We start from the raw sequence: 21,527 nt of genomic DNA, 5'->3' as shown, positions 1-21,527 counted from the left end.
GCAGCATGGGCTATGTAGGGGCAGGAAGATACAATGCACTTTGTGGGAATTACTAGTACTGGGAAAGAATTTCCAAAAAGGAAAAAAAGATATTTTGGTTTAAATGAGTCTACAAAATCTTCATATCGATCCATTTCATTTTATTTTAGGGAGGGGGAGTATGGTCTGATAAAAATCATTCTTATTTTCATTTATTTTTTAAATTAGCTTTTATTGGAGATAGGAAACAGCAACCCATCCAGTATTCCTGGGAAATCCCATGGACAGAGGAGCCTGGCTACAGTCCAGGCGTCTCTAAGAGTTGGACTCAACCGTGCGTGTACAAACCTATGGCCCAGTACACCACAGCATCATATGCTGCTGCTGCTAAGAAGTCGCTTCAGTCGTGTCCGACTCTGTGCGACCCTAGAGACGGCAGGCCACCAGGCTCCCCCGTCCCTGGGATTCTCCAGGCAAGAACATTGGAGTGGGTTGCCATTTCCTTCTCCAAGATACCTTAATTTATTCCACCATTCTCTTAATGCTGGGCATTCATATTATTGCAAAAATCGTATTCTACTAAAACTTTTTCAGCAAACGGCTCTGTGATTAAAATTGAGTCTGCGCTTCCAAAACTGCCCTTAGAATAGATTTCTAGAAGTAGAATTTCGAGGTTCAACGCTGTAATCATTTGTAAGGCTTCCTATTCTTTTGCCCCTTGTGAGGAGTGTGAATTGGTGTGGCCCTTGTGGAATAAAGTTTGGCAAGCCTCACTGATGCCTCCCCAAGGTCTCACTGGTTCTAAGTATGATTCTTTGTAAAGGGAAACAGAGAGAGGTGCATGGACTTTATGTTAGGGAAAAAAGCGCCTCCCTGAATTCCTTTTATGTGCATACAACTTATTACAGAAGTTTAATTTTTTCCAAGTTATGATTCTTTTGCATGTCTTCTGCTTAAGTTCTCATGTACCTGTTGGCCCCGTTTCTTTTTTAGACAATTCTTTATTTGCATGTGTTGCTGTGCTGGGTCTTCACTGCTGCCTGCTAGCCTTCTCTAGTTGCGGCGGGCCGGGACCCTTCTCTCGTGGTGGAGCACAGGCTTCTCACTGCGGTGGCCTCTCTGCTGCTGAGCACAGGCTCTCGGCGCTCAGGCTCAGCAGCTGTGGCACCCGGGCTTCGCTGCCCCTTGGCACCTGGGATCTTCCTGGAGTGGAGATCAAACCTGTGTCCCCTGCACTGGCAGGCGGGATTGTAACCACTGGCCCGCCAGGGCAGGCCCCTGCTCTTTTTCTTTCTTTCCTTTTCTCCTTTACCATTTTGCCATTTCTGCTCCAGTTTTGTTCCCATCATGCATAGTTTAGGTGGTAAAATCTAGGAGCACATGTTCTAGAATCAGAAACCCAGGGCCATATTCTGACTCCGCCACTTCTAGCCTTGCGACCTAATTTATTTTGGAAGTGGAGTCTGTAGGAATGTCTACACAGTGTGGCTTTGAGGAAAGTATGGAAAACACTTTTCACATTCCCTAACACACGGTGAATATCCAATGAATACCACCTGTGACAGTGATGGGCAAGGCACAATTCTGTTATTACTTAAATGTTCACTATTCATCTGGTGATCAAATGGATCTTCACCTGTATTTTCCTTTAACTTTATCTTGATTTAATTAAAAGTTCCCCAGATGCTGTTTTGGTGTAAGTTATGAAGACAAGCTCTGAACTGATGTATATTTTCCAAATAGTCAGCCAATGATTGCAGTAACCTTTACTAAGAAGTACATTCCTTCCCCATTAGTTTGTGCTGTGACCTTTATCAACTCTTCTGCTTTAATACATTTTAGGATCTGCCTCTAGTGTCTTAAATTTATCTTCTGGTTTATTGTGGCCTCTTTGTCACTGATTTAATTATTGTGACCTCATAACAACTTTGGGTGGTGGTAGTTTAGTCTCTAAGTCATGCCCAATTCTTTGTGACCCCATGGACTGTAGCCCACCAGGCTCCTCTGTCCATGAGATTTCTCAGGCAAGAATACTGGAGTGGGATACCATTTCCTTCTCCAGGGGATCTTCCCCACTCAGGGATCGAACCTGTGTCTCTTGAGTCTCCTATGTTGGCAGGTGGGTTCTTTACAACTGCACCACTCGGGAAGCCCTTATAATAATTTTAACACCTAATAATACTTGGCATTGCTCTAATTTCCCATTTTTCCCCTGGAATTAATTTTTTCTCCCAGGTGTATTCTATTGTCATGTTTTCAATTTCCAAAAAGAATTGTTGTTACTTGAATTTGGATCATGCGTTTATTGACCCCCAAATATTTTATATGGGCCTTCCATGTACCAGACACTCTGTAAGGCTCTCAGAAAGTTTTAGAGAAAGATTAAGCCACAGCTCGAAACATTGAGAATCTTCTAGTCTGTGAGGAAAGAAAAACCTGTACAAATGGGATTGTATTCCACAATGGTGGGTGTTACAATAAAAATAGCTTAGGAACAAATGGCTGGCATACAATTTACAGCCGTTTTATGGGGTCAGTCCTTCTAGAAGAGCTGATGATTAAACTAAGCATAGAACTAAGGAGGAGAAGAGGGCGACAGGATGAGATGGATAGATAGCATCACCAACTCAGCAGACATGAGTTTGAGCAAACTGCAGGAAATAGTGAAGGATAGGGCAGCCTGACGTGCTGCAGCCCATGGGGTCGCAGAGTCGGATACAACTAAACGACTGAGCAACGGTAAGAAAGCATAGAAAGACGGACAAGCGCTTTCTAGGATTGCAGAACAGCAAAGGACGTCGTGAGGTCCGAACCTGAGATCTGCCTATGGAGGTGTGAGGAAACATAGCCTGTTACTCTCCGTGAAGCTGGGGCTCTGGAAAGCCCCCACACGTCCTCCACTTGAGTTAAGAGTCTTCTCGGAGTGGTCGCTGGCTCCCTACAAGATGCACCACAGTCCCCAATGTGGGCTAGCAGGCTCTCCAGAGGGAGCCAATGATGGGGTGATAAGATGCACTCCAGTTTTTCTCTAAACTTCCATCTCACATGAGTTTCTCCTCCAATATTTGGTGATCATGTGGTCTGCCTGAAGGGGAGAGACTTCATGAATACTGTGTCAGCAGAATATTGGCGTCAGAATTTCACAGTTATCTGGGTTCTAAGGGGCTGACTGGGCTGGACATCAGACTGAGATTCTGATAAAAGGAGATATGGAGCGGAGAATGGTCAAAGCAGGAACCATGCTTTGTTTAGCCTGAATCAGAAGTAACAGGAGAAATTTAAAGAAGGAGCTAATGCCGGAAGTCTTGAGCCTGCAAATAGGTAAGTCAAAACTTCAAACTTCAATAATTTGTAATAATAATAAAAATATTTTTTCCTACTTATTATATTAGTGTTGTCAGCTTTGGTCTAGATGCTTCTGTCATAAGTATGTTGCTTATAATATTGTCTTTAAAATGTGTATTAATAAGGATAGTCTATGATCATTCATCGTATAATATTTTATTTAATGGTAAGCTCTATTGCAATTAATAATCATTCTGAATCTTTTCATTTTACACATAAGGAATCTGAGGCTTAGAGAGAGGAAGTGATTTATTCAAGTGACATAGTTGGTCCAGGTTTGGGGCAAAAATATCCTTTGGGAAATACAGGACTGACATATACAAGTCTAATGATATTTTGAAACTACTGGACTTTGGAACTCATTCCCTGATTCTAATTATATTCATGATAATCATCAATAAAGAAGTTAATTAATCCTGTTAATTCCTGAGCTAAGTTGCTACACACATGTGTGAGCAGAGTAGATATTAAAATGGTTAATTCCTAAAGACCATGACTTTACACATGATACAGAGGAAAAATGTATTTGGAAGATAAGAGATAATTTCTTAAGTCAAAAGGAAACAGAGCCTGAATATTTTACCTAAAATCCCCAAACCAAACTCAAAATCATTATTAATTGACAACCTACATTTTCTTGAATGAGAGTTCAAATTTTATCTCAAGAGACCCTTTAATAAATTTCTGATCATGTATTAGCCCGTGAAGGGGGAGTGCCCACAATGTTACATTCAGTCACCTCTGTTGCAGATGAGTTTTGCAAGAGGGAATGACTGGAACAGCATTTAAAGAATCAGAGGATAAGATGCCAACCCAAGTAAGTGAGGCCTGGGGAGCTCTCTGTTCATTTGTTTTGGTAAACTTACCATTGGTATCCTCCAGATGATGGACGCAATGATTCCTCCAAAGGCTCTCAGATGATAATATCTTTTGTCCGGATGTATTTTCATCCTAATATTGCAGGAGACCTAGTAATGCTGTGCTGATGATGAGCAGAGCTCAGGTGGTTCACCTCTGAAGCCTCTGAACGTGTTTCTTATTAGGCAAAAGACTTGGAGATCCCTGGCTCCCTCTCAGTCACTAAGACTGGCTTACCTGAGGCAAATCCCTGATACTTATTCCCGACAGGCATCACAGCCGTGGTAGGAGGCAGCCTCTGAGGGGTGTTGCCTTTACCTGGCAGGAAGCATAATTCATCAGCTATTAGGACATTTATGGGTGCATTCTAAGTTTTTACTGCCAGAATTGCCAAGACATGCGTGTGCAGAAGCTAAATAAACCTTTTTTTTATATGACTCTCACTGCCTTTTGGAAATACTATAGCCTTGACTTATAATTCAGCAAATAAATTTTATTTTGTAATTGGAGAAATTTTGAAATGTGGCTCCATAATATCCCTCCATTCAAATGTTGGCTTCCCAGGTGGTTCAGATGGTAAAGAATGTGCCTGCAAGGCAGGAGATCTGGGTTTGATCCCTGGATCAAAAAGATCCCCTGGAGAAGGGAATGGAAACCCACTCCAGTCTTCTTGACTGGAGAAACCCATGGACCGAGGAGGCTGGCTGTTTACAGTCCATGGGGCTGCAAAGAGTTGAACACAACTGAGCGACTAACACTAACACTAAACAGACTTAAAAAACTAACTTATGTCAAAGACTAAACACTCAATTATTACTTAAACAACTCAACTGTTATTCACTGAAACGTGCCAAGACAGATTCACTTTGGGTTTTTGTTTCTCTTTCTCAGCCGCGTCTCTAGAATCCTTTCTTCTTCAGAGGCAGATCCCTAATGCTGAGGATCCCTTTCCTGGGATGGGGGCAGGGACTGGAAATTAGATTTGTGGACTTTCCCCTCTTAACATGAGCAACTCTGACCTTAGCGACAATTTTTGTTTTCTGGGAATTCCTGCAAAACTGGGAATGATTGACTTTGAAAACTAGACTATCCAATTTAATTATTTTACTCCTAATGCAATGGGAAATGTTATTGAAGATAATACCAACCTAGATTCTAAATACAATTTAATCATTTAATTAAAAAAAAATCTTTGAATGTATCTAATCTCATGACAACCATTGATTTCAATGCCATTCTTTTTTTCTGTTTTGAGTCCTGAGGCTGACTTCATAGGTCTTCAAAGCACCTTCATGTTGAATAGGGTTGATAAAGAATCAAGGTCATTTTTAATCAGCTAGAAAATGTGGATTCCCTGGTCACAATGTGTCCACGCCAAGGTCAGAAGCTGTATTTCTGTCTGTGTGCAGCAGGTCATTGAGGAGCTGGGAACAGGCTGCCGAAGGCCAATCAAGGGCAAGCACGCTTACTGCTAGCAAACAGGAAGGCCACAGCTGTTTCTTCATAGTGCAGTCGAGTCAACAGGATCAGGCTGAGGAAGTAATTCAGATCTCCTACTACCTCCTGATAAAGGATAGTTGCAAAATAACATATGCCATATTTTCCTTAGGGACAAGGCATTCGTTCATGTGAAGGACAACCAGAGGCGATTTATTTGTTCATTTGTATATTTACTTAAAAAGCCAGTCTGGAATGCCTCCTGTCTGTCAGTGACATAAAGAGTTAGAGAGACTGAAGGATGAGTGGTGGATTCCAACGTGATGGAGACAGGGCTGTAGACTTAAAAGGTGTTCACAACCTCAAAGGTAAGAGTTATGTTTTATTCAGCAGGGATGTTGAGGACTTCAAGCCTGGGAGGCAATATCTCAAGGGACCCTGAGAGAACTGTTCTGAGGAGGTTGGGGAAGAAGCCAGGTTAGATAGAACTTTTGCAACAAAGGGCAGGTAGACTGAAAGTGTAAAGATTACTGTTAATTAAAGAAAACCAGAGAGCTCAAGGTAAGGAATTCAGTGCTGCTCTATGGATGGGAAGATTCCTTTAATATTTCATCTCAGCTCTCTGGGGCCAGTATCCTGTATTTTCACATCCTGCATTTCCTGGGGGGCTCACCGTGGAGAGCGGCTGCAGTCTGATGGCTGCTGGATGGCAGATATACTCTTTCCTTCCTGAATTCCCTCAGGGCTTACCAGCTCACCATCCATGGTCACTGCAGTTGCTGATAACTGTGACATCCTTTATTTACTGATATGGCAGGAAATATTCCATTCTGGCTTCCCTGATAGCTCAGTTGGTAAATGCAATGCAGTGCAGGAGATTCCAGTTCGATTCCTGAGTTAGGAAGATCCGCTGGAGAAGGAATAGGATGCCCACTCCAGTATTCTTGGGCTTCCCTTGTGGCTTAGCTTGTAAAGAATCTGCCTGCAGTGTGCGAGACCTGGGTTCAATCGCTGGGTTGGGAAGATCCCCTGGAGAAGGGAAAGGCACCCACTCCAGTATTCTGGCTTGGAGAATTCCATGGACTGTAGAGTCTGTAGGATTGCCAAAGAGTCGCACACGACTGAGTGAGTTTCACTTTCACTTTCATTCCATTTTTCAGGGCCTTGAGCAGTTCATGGCATGGTGAGGAAGAGAGTTGTGCTCATAAACAATTATCATTGGCAGTCATCAGTGTGATAGGAGACCCTGAATGATGTGCTGGGGAAGAACATATTTTGCCTGGGAAGGAGGGGATGGTTTATTAAGGATGTACTAATCTCTTGTAAGTCAATGGTACAGTATATCTAGCTATTATGGACTTTACAAACTTTCTCAACTAGACAAATACATGAACCCATTTCCACACTAAAGATATGTTCTGCCTCCTATGGATGGCCCTTTGATTGAGTCAAGAGTAGGATGGAGTGGCTGAGACTTGTATGTGTGGGCACAGGGGCCAGTAGTTGGTGTGGGGCTGCTGACCTGTCCTCGGGGGTCTCCTGCGTTTTGGTCTCCACAGGTCAAAGTGGATTCTGTGGGATCAGTGGGAGTAGGAAGCAAGAAGAGGGTGAGGGAGGAGGGTGAAAAAGCTGGCTGAAGACTCAATTCAAAAACCTAAGATCATGGCATCCGGTCCCATCCACTTCATGGCAAATAGAAGGGGAAACAGCAGAGACAGTGACAGATTTTCTTTCCTTGAGCTCCAAAATCACTGAAGATGGTGACTGCAGCCATAAAAGGAAAGAAACGTGGACAGCATATTAAAAAGTAAAGACATCACTTTGGCAATAAAGGACCATATAGTCAAAGTTGTGGTTTTTCCTGTAGTCATGTACAGATGTAAGAGTTGGACCATAAAGAAGGCTGAGCACTGAAGAACTGATGCTCTCAAATTGTGGTGCTGGAGGAGACTCTTGAGAGTCCCTTGAAGAGTAAAGGGATCCAACCTGTCCATCCTAAAGGAAATCAGTCCTGAATAGTCATTGGAAGGACTGATGCTGAAGCTCCAATACTTTGGCCACTTGATGTGACGAGCCGACTCATTGACAAAGACCCTGATGCTGGGAAAGATTGAAGGCAGGAGCAGAAGGGGATGACAGAGGATGAGATGGTTGGATGGCATCACCAGCTAAAAGGACATATTGAAGGCAAAAGGGAAGGAAAACAAGATGAAAAAAAATTTATTTGAAAAGTGAGAAAGTGGACGATTTTTCCAGCGTGGAGCAGACTCTGTTTCCTTGCTCCTCCAAGCTCTTGCTCCCTCCCCACATTTTTCTATTTGTCTGTTTGCTTCTGATTATGTGTGGAGCCCATCTTCCTGGAAGGCCATGGGTCAGAGTACTGTGAGAAAGTAGAAAATAAAATTGAAAGGCCAGAGTGAGACCAGATTGCATCTACTAAATGGTGTCTTTGGTTGTCTGGCATTTCCCTTGAAAGGTCTCCGGTAACAGAATATGGAGACAGAATTGGGGAGGGGGAAGAATTACTAAAGGGCTCTTGTGTGCTTTAATGCATTAACATGTGAGTCCTTCGTATTTTACAAATAGCTTTGAACATATGGGTTTCAGAATCTTATAAGAAACACTAGCACATCTTGCCTGCATGCTCAGTTGCTTCAGTTGTAACTCTCTGCGACCCCACGGACTGCAGCCCGCCAGGCTCCTCTGTCCATGGGATTCTCCAGGCAAGAATACCGCAGTGGGTTGCTGTGCCCTGCTCCAGGGGATCTTCCTGACCCAGAGATGGCACCCTGGTCTCTTATGTCTCCTGCCTTGGCTGTGCCACTTTGGAAGCCCACCACATCTTCCTGAACCCAAATAATGACCTTGAGTTGTAATGTGAATGTGCTCCTTACTTCCAAGGTGATAAGTTGTGTTTTAAACTGCTGGGATAATTGGAGTTGCTAAGTCTTTAAGGTTTTTCATAACAGTGATTGTTGCTTTTGTTTCATGATGAGGAAACATGCCCCATGACAATGCAAATCAGGTTTTCTAGGGCAGTCTGCCATGACCCTTCAAATGCTTTTCAGTAAAGGCAATTCATTAAAAGGATAATCACATTTTGTTTATTCAGAAATAAACTCATAAATCAGAAACATATTCTGCTGATTTTCTTCCACAAAATTTGGTCATTTTACCCATGATAAAAATAACATGAGTGGCACAGCCTAGAAAATAGACTGTTAAAGAAAACATTCTAGTAAGATTTAAAGTGTGGGATGGCTAGTGTTAGAATGGAAATGAACCTCTGCAGGGGCAGGGAAGGGAGGGACCAAAAAGACCTTAAACCTAAAACTCTAAAGGAGTGAACGAAATGGGGCTAACTCCTTCGGTAGATTGTGAAGTGAGGGTGATCCAACTCTTTCCAGCCTCACAATTCTTTGTCTTTACGGAGCTCTTGTCAAGTTCTTGAGTTTCAACTTGCTCCTCGTAATGGCCAGTGAAAACCCCATGGAAACAGTTTGTGACTTTCTCTTTCCACCACCCCATCATGGTTTGGGCGCTCGGAACGTCTAGGAACTTCCAGATCGGCGTCAGTTTCAAGGGCTCAGTTGTTTCAGGAACTCAGCAGAGTTGCTCTGACTGCCAGGAATTCGGCCTGGTTGTTTCCTCCCCAGGACCTTGAAAATCATGTCTGGGAGCAAGGAAGCCCTCTGCTAACACTCAGAGGAAAGCAAGGATTTTCATGCAATGGGGAGAATTCAAGGAAGAAAAGAGACTAACGCAACACCGAGGCGCACAGCACGCACGGGGACGACGAGGCCAGGACGGGCGTTTGGACGCGTGTCAACTCCTAGTTCCTCGCTTCCAGGATAATGAACCTTCACTCAACAGGTGGGCTCTGCCGGTTTGCCTTTTTCTCCCTGAAGGATACCTGCAAGACATCCGTTTTCGTTCCAGAAGAGATTTCGCACCTAAAGACACCAAGTTCACTGGTGGTTGGTCCCCAAGAACCTCAGGCTAACGTGTATGTACTAGCAAGAGTCATGATAAAGAGACCCCAGGCTCCTGTCTAGACGCGTGACATTGAGGTCCACTTCAAGGCTCCTAGTTTTATTTGTAAAACAGGAGTGATAATTTTGTGTTGACTCCTGAGGTTACAAGGATTAAATATGATAACATACTTCAAACACTTTACATACTGCCAGGCCTTTAGCAAATGCTACACAGAATGCAGCTGCTATTAATAGCTCCAGAGGGTGGTTTTCAAGTGAGTTTTTTCCTCCTGCGGTGATTCTCTTTCAAATAGTTGGTAGGAAAGGGTTTTTATCTGTTTGGGGGGAAAATAAGAACATATAGAACAAACCTACTTTTTAATTCCTTTGTTATGATATACGCTTCCCCTCAGCAAATATCTAGAACAAGAACAACTTAGATTCAGTACAAAAGGGTCCTCATTCTCAAATGGTCATCTAACTAAAGACCAAAGAACCATGGCAAGATGTGTGTTATTGTCTCCCTGGGCTTATTGGGCTTCCCTGATGGCTCAAGCAGTAAAGAATCTGACTGCAGTGCAAGAGACAGGGGTTCGATCACTGGGTCAGGAAGATCCCCTGGAGGAGGGCATGGCAACCCACTCCAGTATTCTTGCCTGGAGAATCCCATGGACAGAGGAGCCTGGTGGGCTACAGTCCACGGGGTCGCACAGAGTCGGAAACCACTGAGCATGTGGGCTTATCTTTTTCTTCCCTCAGTTTACTAGGCTTCATGGTGAATTCCCATTACTAGAATTGCATCATTAGCATATAGTTAGTATGTTAGAGAGCTCTGAAGAGAACTCTGCTCCCTAGAAAGTGGGTACCTTGGCCTTACCAATAGTATAAAGATGTCGTTTTCCGTACTCTACAATTTCCAGTGATTTTCTTTTATGAATTTTAAATGCCCACCGAGTCCTGCTTGATGAAGAGGCACTGATTTCTTCTACACACAGAGCAGGTGCTGCTTTTCGGAAGTTGGAGGGATAATGAGATTACAGATTTTCCAGCCCACCTGTAGCACGCAGAGGACACTTCTGGGGCTTGGGGAGTTGCAGTCGGTTTCTGGCACCGTCACTTTGCTGCGTGTGGCACTTGTTCAGACATTCTCAGGTTTCACTGAGCTTATGATTTTCCATCTGGTTGTTTTGGAATAACTTCCCTTTGTTCACTGACCAACCCAACAAATAGTAAACGGTGAGGAACAAAAATATTCAGGATCCGGGTGCCAGGATGGCTGTGTTTCTGTGACAGAATTTGGCTTCATTTTTAGAAATAACACACATTTTTCCACCCCTCCAAATACTACCATCATCATCTCATTCCAAGTTGGGACAAGCTAAGGGAGCAGGTCCCTGTGTAAATTATATTCTCTACTTACTACCATTTCTGTGTATGTGTTCACTTGCTAAATTGTATCCAACTCTTTGCAACCCTGGACTGCAAAATGCCAGTCTTTCCTCAAACACAAGTAATTTCCAACTCACTGTGTTGAGAGACCATATTATTTGTTGCAGATGAAAATCCCACTCCTGAGTTAGAATGTATAGACTTAGAGCTCTGTTTACAGAGAGAATTGATTGGCATGTTCTAGGAGAAGGAATGGAGAAGGCAATGGCATCCCACTCCAGTACTCTTGCCTGGAAAATCCCATGGATGGAGGAGCCTGGTAGGCTGAAGTCCATGGGGTCCCGAAGAGTCGGACACGACTGAGCGACTTCACTTTCCCTTTTCACTTTCATGCATTGGAGAAGGCAATGGCAACCCACTCCAGTGTTCTTGCCTGGAGAATCCCATGGACGGGGGAGCCTGGCAGGCTGCCGTCTATGGGGTTGCACAGAGTCAGACACGACTGAAGTGACTTAGCAGTAGCAGGCCAGCAATATTACCAAATATCTGAACCGCATATTACACGGCCATCTTTCTGGTAATTTGACTTGGTTTATTCAAATCTGTTACCACACTAAAAACTGTGTGATAATCGGGTTGTATGTTAAAAAGAAAGTAAGAGAGAAGGAGGTGGCTAAAGTTCTAGCTTAAGCTCATTGAATAATACATTACAAATAAATTTCTGGACGATAACATGGAATGTTCACGGAATTTCTAGACTGGAAGAAATCTTAGATTTGACTTTAGTCATCTTCATTTTATAGATGAAAAACAGAGAGGAAGGAAAGTTAAAGGACATCTCAAGGTCACAGTTTAGTAAGTGGCAAAGTTGGGACCACAGGCTAGAGCTCTCAACCGTAAGACCAGTGTTTTTCCAAATATATAATCCGAGTGTATCTTCTCTTCAACATTTTCCATTTCAATTATTTAATATACATCTACTGTTTCCCACACTATGTCCACGCATCTCATTTGAACGCTCTCTAAAGCCCAGACATGTTGATTGTTTGATGAGACTGAATAAAGTGACCCAGAATTTACCTTTTATTATATTTCAGAAATCACTTCTCCGCTAGTTATTTTTTACATTTTACTGAAAGTAGCTGTGCATTGGTATTGTCAACAGTAGTATGCTATTTCTTTCTCTTTTTACATTCAAATAACTTCCATTTGAGGGTTTCAGCTGGCTGTTTCTGCCTTGGGACTGTTCTCATGTGTTGCTTCCTCTTCCCCGGGGACCTGTGGAGCCCATCACCTGTCACAGGTCTAGAGCTGATCGGACAGGAGTATTTGCGACTGATTACTGCTCTCTGATCTCCTCCAGGTCCTGAGACAGGAGCAGAGCCAAAAGTGAACTTGATACAATGCTGCCTGGCCCCGTACGCTGCCCAGCTCAGTCTCTGCTTCTTGAATCCCTAGGGTTTCAAGCGCCCATTCATCTTCGGGCGCTCTCTACATACATCACCCCAGGTGGTATTACAGGCAAGCCATGATGCTGTATTCCAATAGCTGGGTTATGCTGGAAATTACAATCATATGAGAGAAATCTCCTATGTAGAATGACAACAGGAACCCAGTAAGGGCAGGGCATTAGAAATGTGAGTTCCCACTTTAAAAATAATCTGAGTTTTTAAATGTAATGTGTTTCTCTTCTTTGCTTAAAACTTCAGAAATTTAGCGGGCAATGCTGGGAACGCTAGGACAGTTAGACAACAGGGAAGTCTCAGGTTTTGATAATCTCTCATCTCTATGGAGAAAAAAAATGAAAGAAGCATGACTCACAGTCTTTGATAGTTTACAAAGAATTGTACCACGCTACTCTGAGAAAGCCAAATATACTGGTTCCATAAAGGGAATGGAGATATTTGTCTTCAAAGAAGTACAGGCAAAGGGGTTTAATACCTTTAAGGAAACAGTGTTCTCCTATGAAGTATCTGCCTGTTTCTTTTTCACTCTCACTGTAAGCACTGAGTCTTAACAACTGGACTGCCAGGGACAAGGAAGTTCCTGGTGATTAAATTTTTGTTTTATGCCTCAACCCTATTTCCTCCATAAGTCCTAGCTTTGGAGTTCATTATTATCATTATTATTTTGGTAGATTATGGTGATTTTTAAGAATAGGCATGTCATGTTACAGCAGAACTAACTGCTACACTATAGAGAACTGAACTGCACCAGGACCCTCTTGCCTGGGTTATGCTGTTTCCTATGAAGGATTTGCTCTCAACCCTCACCATTAGCACGAAAATCTCTCCGTGTTACTTCCTCTTCATGTCTGAACTTGTCCTCTGGCCATGCCATTCCTCAGGGCCCCTCGGCTTCACTGCCACAGGGTGAACCTCACCAGTTGGCAATGCCTCGGACTCTGAGATGGGCTTTCCAAAGACCAAATGGACTCTTTTCTTGCCTTTTCAAAGAGAGCCACACAGGAAGGAAAACAAGAAATTCAACTTTTAAGCTGGGCTATTCATGGCCTTTGCTAAATCCTGGCAGAGAACCCTGGCTTTTCATTACGATTCATCTCACTGATTTCCAAATGAAATAATGAACTGGCCTTTTCATTAAGGCCATAGAGAAGCCAAGTGGGGTTGCCCAGGTCAGTAAGTGCTGCTATCTGATGAGTGAGAAACGGGCTACTTTTCAGTACGCATTTCGGGAGCTCTGTGTTTTCTTTCAGTGGGTTCTATTCTGTGAAAATCAGCTCAAGGGGCGGGAGAAGTCCAGTTCTGCCTTCTCTCTTCAGCTAGAACAATCTATGCCTCTCTGCTCTGTGGGCGGTCGGAGACAGATAGACGGGCTCAGGAACCGGAAGTGGGGCGTTCCTATTCTCATTTCCTGCCTTCTGGAGAGCCTGCCGTCACACCAGCTCCAGAACATTCTATTCCCCAACTGAACTTACTTACCAAGCAGAAACAGAGTCACAGATGTAGAAAACAAACTTGTGGTTATGAAGAAAGGGAGGTGGGGAGAGATACATTGGGAGATTGGGATTGACTCGCACATACTACTAAATATAACAGATAATAAGGACCTACAGCACAGAGAACTCTACTCAGTGGTCTGCAATGATCTACCTGGGAATGCATTTTAAAAAGAGGGCTATATAGATGTGTATAACTTATTCTCTTTTCTGAATCGCAGAAATTAACACATTATAAATCAACTACACTCCAGTAAAAATCAATTATAAAAAAATCACCCCCCACAAAAAGGAACATTCTTTTCCTATAAACAAGAGTATGATTTCATTAGTTTCTTCGACTTTCAACTGAAGCCAACACACACTCATGCGCACGTGCGCACACACACACACTCATGCACACAAACACATATACTGTGATGCTTCTTTTTTCTACCAACCCCCACTCCCTCAAGCCTGGAGGAGGAAACGGCAAGCCACTCCCATATTCTTGCCTGGAAAATCCCAAGACAGAGGAACCTGGTGGGTTACAGTCATGGGGTCGCAAAGAGTCGGACACGACTGAGTGACTAACACACACACACACACACTCCCCCTAGATATATCATCTTGCATAAGATTGGAGGATGGATTTATTTAAACTCTGTTCTAAATTAATTATTAGGAAATATAACGATTTTTAACACTGAATCTAATAAAATACTTTCTGGATAAATAATATAATGCTTTCAGTTCAGTTCAGTCACTCAGTCATGTTCGACTTTTTGTGACCCCATGGACTGCAGCACACCAGGCCTCCTTGTCCATCACCAACTCCCAGACTTTTCCCAAACTCACGTCCATTGAGTTGGTGATGCCATCCAACCATCTCACCCTCTGTCGTCCCCTTCTCCTCCTGCCCTCAATCTTTCCCAGCACCAGAGTCTTTTCCAATGAGTCAGCTCTTTGCCTCAGGTGGCCAAAGTATTGGAGTTTCAGCTTGACATCAGTCCTTCCAATGAACACCCAGGACTGATCTCCTTTAGGATGGACTGGTTGGATCTCCTTGCAGTCCAAGGGACTCTCAAGAGTCTTCTCCAACACCACAGTTCAAAAGCATCAATTCTTTGGCGCTTAGCTTCTTTATGGTCCAACTCTCACATCCATACATGACTACTGGAAAAACAATAGCCTTGACTAGATGGACCTTTGTTGGCAAAGTAATGTCTCTGCTTTTAATATACTGCCTAGGTTGGTCATAATTTTTCTTCCAAGGAGTAAGCGTCTTTTAATTTCATGGCTCCAATCACCATCTGCAGTGATTTTGGAGCCCCCCCAAAATAAAGTCTGCCACTGTTTCCCCATCTATTTGCCATGAAGTGATGGGACCAGATGCCATGATCTTAGTTTTCTGAATGTTGAGCTTTAAGCCAGCGTTTTCACTCTCTGCTTTCACTTTCATCAAGAGGCTCTTTAGTTCTTCTTCACTTTCTGCCATAAGGGTGCTGCCATCTGCATATCTGAGCATATAATGCTTTAATCTGAGCTAAATTTACTATACAATTCTCTGTAATTTATAAATTATTGAAATGAATGCATTATATTTACTTACTTGGATATTATTAAATGTCATCCTTGAAGGTATTATTTTGTGTCCAGTCTTGAAGTCGTGTCTGATTCTGCGACCCCATGATCTGCAACAGGACAGGCTTTCGTATCCTCCTCTGTCTCCTGGCGTTTGCTCAGATTCATGTCCACTGAGTCAGTGATGCTATCTAACCATCTCATCCCCTGCTGCCCTCTTCTTCTTTTGCCTTCAATCTTTCCCAGCATTAGGGTCTTTTCCAGTGAGTTGGCTGTTTGCTTCAGGGGACCAAAGTATTGGAGCTTCAGTTTCAGCATTAGTCTTTCCAATGAATTTTATTATAGTTTTAGACTATATCATAGTCTTTTGAGTTTCAGGACCCAGTTCCAATCCTGTAGGGAACAGTTTCCCCCACCAATAACGGGTGATTCTCCAGACACTGATTGGGTGTCTTATCATTTAACTCAATTTTGAAATGGTGTTGGCATCAGATTCTGTAGGTTAAGTGTTCAGCCCTACAAGACTGCCTCCCTTGCTCTTCAGACACCAGTTATGAGCCCAGATTGTTAACTGTGTTTCTGACCACCAACTAGCTCCATATTGCAGATTCCAACAACCCCACTCTGACTCAGAATGTCAACCGCGGGTCCAGGTTGTCACCTGTACTTCTGGCCAACTGGCTGTCAATCAGAGAGTCCCACAACCTTCTCCTTGGGTTTGACTGATTTGCTAGAGTGGCTCACAGAACTCAGAGAAACAGGACTTACTAAATCACCCATTTATTAGAAAAAGATATAACTCAGGAACAGAGAGAAGAGAGGCACAGGGCAGAAGAGGTGCAAGGTTTCCATCCCCCTCCAGGTGAACCACTACCCCTGGCCTGACACATGCTCATCAGCTTTGAAGCTCTCTGAAACCCCTCCTTTTGGGTTCCTATGGATGCTTCATTCCGTGGTCTTGACTGGTTAAATCACTGGCCTGTGGTGGTAGATTTGACCTCTGGCCCCTCTCTCCTCCCCAGAGGTTCAAGAGGGTGGAACTGGTAGTCTCAACCTCTAATTACAGTTGTTACCTTGGTAACCAATCCTCCAACCCTCACCAATTTAGGTTACCTGCAGGCTTTCCAAAAGCTATGTCATTAGCATAAAAAAGACAACTTTATTGCTCTTATCACAGGAAATTCCAGGGTTTTAGGGGTTGTGTGCCCGGAAGAGATCTTATAAATCCCAACATCACTCTTAGACTGAACTTTTTGAACATCTAATTCCTTACATTATTAACTTTTTAAAAAAGAAAAAATGGTAGTGGGTTAAGGATTGTGATGAGATAGTATATAACTCGTTAGATATAACCATTTAAATATCTTCAGTTCAGTTAAGTTGCTCAGCATCAATTCTTTGGTGCTCAGCTTTCTTTATAGTCCAACTCTTACATCCATACATGACTACTGGAAAAACCATAGCCTTGATTAGACGAGCCTTTGTTGGCAAAGTAATGTCTCTGCTTTTTAATATGCTGCCTCGGTTGGTCATAATTTTTCTTCCAAGGAGTAAGCATCTTTTAATTTCATGCCTGCAGTCACCATCTCCAGTGATTTTGGAGCCCTGAAAAATGAAATCTGTCACTGTTTCCATTGCTTCCTCATCTATTTGCCAAGAAATGATGGGACCGGATGCCATGATCTTAGTTTTCTGAATGTTGAGCTTTAAGACAACTTTTTCACTCTCCTCTTTTACTCTCATCAAGAGCCTCTTTAGTTCTTCTTCACTTTCTGCCGTAAGGGTGGTGTCATCTGCATATCTGAGGTTATTGATATTTCTCCTGGCAATCAGATATCTTTGTTAGAGGTAAACAATATCATCCAGCTATCTTGTTTGTGTGCATGCTAAGTTGCTTCAGTCCTGTCAGACTGTGTGGGACCCTGTAGACTGTAGCCTGCCAGGCTCCTCTGGCCTGGGATTCTCCAGGCAAGAATACTGGAGTGGGTTGCCATTTTGTCCTCCAGAGGATTTTCCCAACCCAGGGATCGTACCCAGGTCTCCTGCATTGGCAGGCAGTTGTTTAACCACTGTGCTACCAGGGAAGTCAGTGTAAAAGGGTATCCACTACCTGAATCTGCTCAATAAGTATTTCTTATTGGGCTTACCTGGTAGCTCAGTTGGTAAAGAAACTGTCTGCAGTGTAGGAGACCTGGGTTCAACCCCTGGGTCAGGAAAATCCCCTGGGGATCTATACTGGGAACCCACTCCAGTATTCTTGCCTGGGAAATCTTATGGACGGAAGAACCCAGCGGGCTACAGTCCATGGAATCTCAAAGAATCTGAAATGGCTTAGCGACTAAACCACCACCATTTCTTGTTACTGTCATTTTGATTCTGATGATTATTGCCACAGTAAAAATACACAGTTGGAAAATTTCAGGGAAAAAAAAAAGTTATCTTCAGTTTTATTTTTTTTTTAACTGTGAAGCCATTCTTTATTGTCTTCTGTCTTACAGTGTCTTTTGTTTCTTCTGTCTTTTTTGTTTATTTATTTACTTTTGGACCATGAAGCGTGTAGGCTCTAGTTCCCCAGCAGGGGCTGAACCCAGGACCCCTGCATTGGAAAGGCAGAGTCACCAGGGAAGTCCCTTCTCTTTAGTTTCAGAGCAATGTTTTTAGTCACTTATATACAGAATCTAACAGGCTGGAGTAGATGTCTCCTTCATTAAATCAATTCATTTGAAAAGACACTGATATAGATGCATTTCATTCCCATTCTGTACAAATCGCTGCCTTTAGGAAATTAAGGTTTTACCCTTTTAAAAAAATAAAAAAAAAATCATTTGTTGAAATATTGTGCCTTATGTTAAAAAATGCTAAAATGTATTTCTCCTTGGAATAATAAATTCAAGTTGATTATTTTTCCCTCACCCCCGCTACCCGCCCCCCTGCCCCCCACCCCCACCCCCCCCAGCTATTGTCACATATGCTGTGGAAGATTTGGAACAGAGAGGAGTACACAGAATCTGTTAGTTTTTTTTTTTTGTTTTGTTTTGCTTTGTTTTGAGGAGGAAATGGAGGAGAGGAAGGCAGGAAGGAATCAAGGAGGCAAGGCTGTCTGGCAGGCAAAGCATGGGTGAGCAGAAACTTACTTTGAGTCAGAGTTGTAGCTGTCCTCACAACACGAGGCATTTTGATTTGTGGTTTGTGGGACTAGCTGTGTGAACTTTATCTTTACAAGAGGAAAAATCCCGTTTGCATAAGCAAAGGCATCACATTTCAGTCTTATTCCCTTTGGAGATTCAAAGGCTCTCAAGTTCTCCCTCCTCCATAGACAAACATCAGCTCCGTCAGGCTTCTCCGCAGCCCGCACGGGACAAGTTAAAAGCACGTGACTCTAGTAGACAAAACAAGAAGATAGACAGACTCACGGGAAATGTCTAGATTTTGAAAAGTACCTGATGTGGAAAAAAATTAAGAGAGACATAGGAATGGAAAATTCCTTTGCTGGCTTCCTGTTCTCCTTCCTGCTAAGGTGGGATTAGTTACCAGCTGTCAAAAGAAATATCACTTTTAATTCTTATTTAGGGGGGAAGGAAAGCATTAGAGGAAAATATGTCTTGGAGGAGAGGGAGGCTGGGAGGACCTCCCTTTTGACAATCTGTCTCTGTAGCTTGAAACAAGACAAGTGGGGAGTTAAGGAGAGGAGAGACAGTTCTGTTGCCATATGAAAATCGAAGATGGCTGAGGACCTTGTGTAGGTAAATGGTCTCCTTTTAATATTTCCTAATGAAATAATCTAGGAGGTAATGAAGCTAGTCAGGGGCTTCAAGTATTCAAGTAATTATCTCAGTCTTCCCTTGGAGAGATAAAGAGTTCCTAAAAGAAATATGGTCTTTAGAATAAGGGCATCCTATGTAATCCAATCAACCTTCCTGGAGGATTGTTGCTGAGTCCCTAAGTCGTGTCTGACTCTTTGCGACCCCATGGACTACAGCATGCCAGGCTCCTCTGTCCTCCACCATCTCCAGGAGTTTGCTCAAATCCATGTCCACTGAGTCGGTGTTGCTATCTAACCATCTCCTGCTTTTAGGTGGATAAGCACCTCTACCAGAGAAGCCGAAGTGCCGATATTTTGGCCACCTAATGCAAAGAACCAATTCATTTGAAAAGACCCTGAGGCTGGGAAAGATTGAGGGCAGGAGGAGAAGGGGACTACAGAGGATGAGATGGTTGGATGGCATCACCGACTCAATGGACGTGAGTTAGAGCCAACTCTGTCCATGAAGCCACAAAGAGTTGGACACAATTTAGAGACTGAACAACAAGTGTTTGGGCACACCTTCAAACAGCATGCTGGAGCATCTACAAACCTGTCTCAGAGCACAGTTCCAGTTGACGCCGACAGCTCAGAGTAAATCCTACCAGTAAACACGGGTGGAGATTGACTGTGGAGTACCAGAAATCCAGCACCTGTCTCACCAGATCTTCTTCACCTGCTTTTCTGGGATGTCAGGAATCCCATGGTTACTAATGCATGCTTTTGCTTTAAGATGAGAGCTCTTTGCCAGTGATTAAAAAGCAAGATTCAAAACTGTGAATATAATTGAATCTCGATTTTTTACTTAAAAGCACAGTGGGGAAGAGTGGGAATAACTTTGCCAAAAGAAATTGAGGCTGCTGAATCATTTTTATCAGCTTTTTCACATTCTTATTCATAGTGTCTACGGTAAACATACATAACTTAAATATCTGAGAGAGATTCTCAAAGGTAGTCTCCTGTTCGCCCCTCCCCCGCTCTGGGAAGAACCTGTTAGCATGATTCATTCAGCGTATTGAGCTCATTTGAATGATAGTCAGTTGCATCATTTCTATTTAAATCTCTTGCTGCAGTAGTGTGGGTCAGCTTATAAAATGCTGAACTGGATTGCACCTTGAGGAAGCAAATTCAAGTTAACCTTTTATTTTTTTTTTTTTCCTTTGCCTCTTATCATGGAGGGCTTGGACATGGTAAAACAGAGAATCCTTCAGGTGGAAGTGAGACACAGTGAAGGAAGATTTTGAGAGTTGGGATGATAAAAAGAGGGAAAAGACCCAGGCAGAATCCAAAAATTATGATGTTGGTTGGGTTCAAACAGGCAGCAAGAGAGTCTCGGAATTTCAGAGAGACTGATTTGTCCATCTGGAGATGGACAAAGATAAGCCAGCTTAGAAAGACAGCTGAAGGAAAGAGCCAAGAACACTGCAATCAACCGCTCCAAAGGCTTTGGTCTCCAAATATGGTATACTTGCTTCCTTTTTTAAACAAGCGTTCATCCCTTAGGATCTGTTGTGTTGCAGTTTTCTGCTAGACACTCTGTTGGATTCACCAGGGGATAAGTTTCAGTCAATCCTGACCCACGAGTGTATAAAACGTGGTGAAGGACATGACACGTGCAACAAAGGGCCACAACGTAGAGATCAAAGGGAGAATGCCTTTAAAAAGTTTATTTTTCAAAATCATTTAAAAATACTGATGAATCAATGCAGTAGACAAGGGTAAACTGAGTCAAAGGAACCTTGAAGGAAAAACTATTCTTTCAAAAAAAGATTATTTCATAGAGCAGTTTCAGATTTCCAGTAACACTGAGGGAAGACACGAAAGGACATGGGGCTTCCCAGGCAGCTCAGTGGTGAAGAACCTGCCTGCCGGTGCAAGAGACTTGAGTTCGATCTCTAGGTCAGGAAGATCCCCTGGAGAAGGAAATGGCAACCCATTCCGGTATTCTTGCCTGGAGAATCCCATGGACAGAGGAGCCTGGGGGCTACAGTCCATGGGGTCACAAAGAGTCAGACACGACTGAGGCTACTTAGCACACATGCATGCGATGCTATACATCCATCATTGTTAAATCATACAGAGAATTTTCACGGCTCCAAAAACCCTCTGGGCTTTGCCTGTTTATCTCTCCTTCCCTCTGCTCCTCACCAAACCCGATCTTTTATTACCTCCATAATTTTAGCTTTTTCGGAATGCCATATACTCTGAATCATACTTTATG

At 43.0% G+C, this 21,527-nt stretch overlaps 1 protein-coding gene across 1 annotated transcript in view; it reads left to right on the top strand.

Annotated features, from left to right (window-relative positions):
• The first annotated feature begins 3,277 nt into the window (after positions 1-3,277).
• Positions 3,278-21,527, top strand: part of KCNJ16 (potassium voltage-gated channel subfamily J member 16) — an 85,612-nt gene continuing 67,362 nt past the window's right edge. Inside the window, exon 1 of the mRNA XM_027519040.1 lies at positions 3,278-3,300. The gene's annotated coding sequence lies outside the window, so the exon portion shown is untranslated. The remainder of the gene's footprint in view (positions 3,301-21,527) is intronic.

Source organism: Bos indicus x Bos taurus, chromosome 19, assembly GCF_003369695.1.
Source record: "Bos indicus x Bos taurus breed Angus x Brahman F1 hybrid chromosome 19, Bos_hybrid_MaternalHap_v2.0, whole genome shotgun sequence".
Lineage (NCBI taxonomy): Eukaryota > Metazoa > Chordata > Mammalia > Artiodactyla > Bovidae > Bos > Bos indicus x Bos taurus.
The sequence above is the reverse complement of the archived record's forward strand: the minus strand, read 5'-3'. Positions and strand labels throughout refer to the sequence as shown.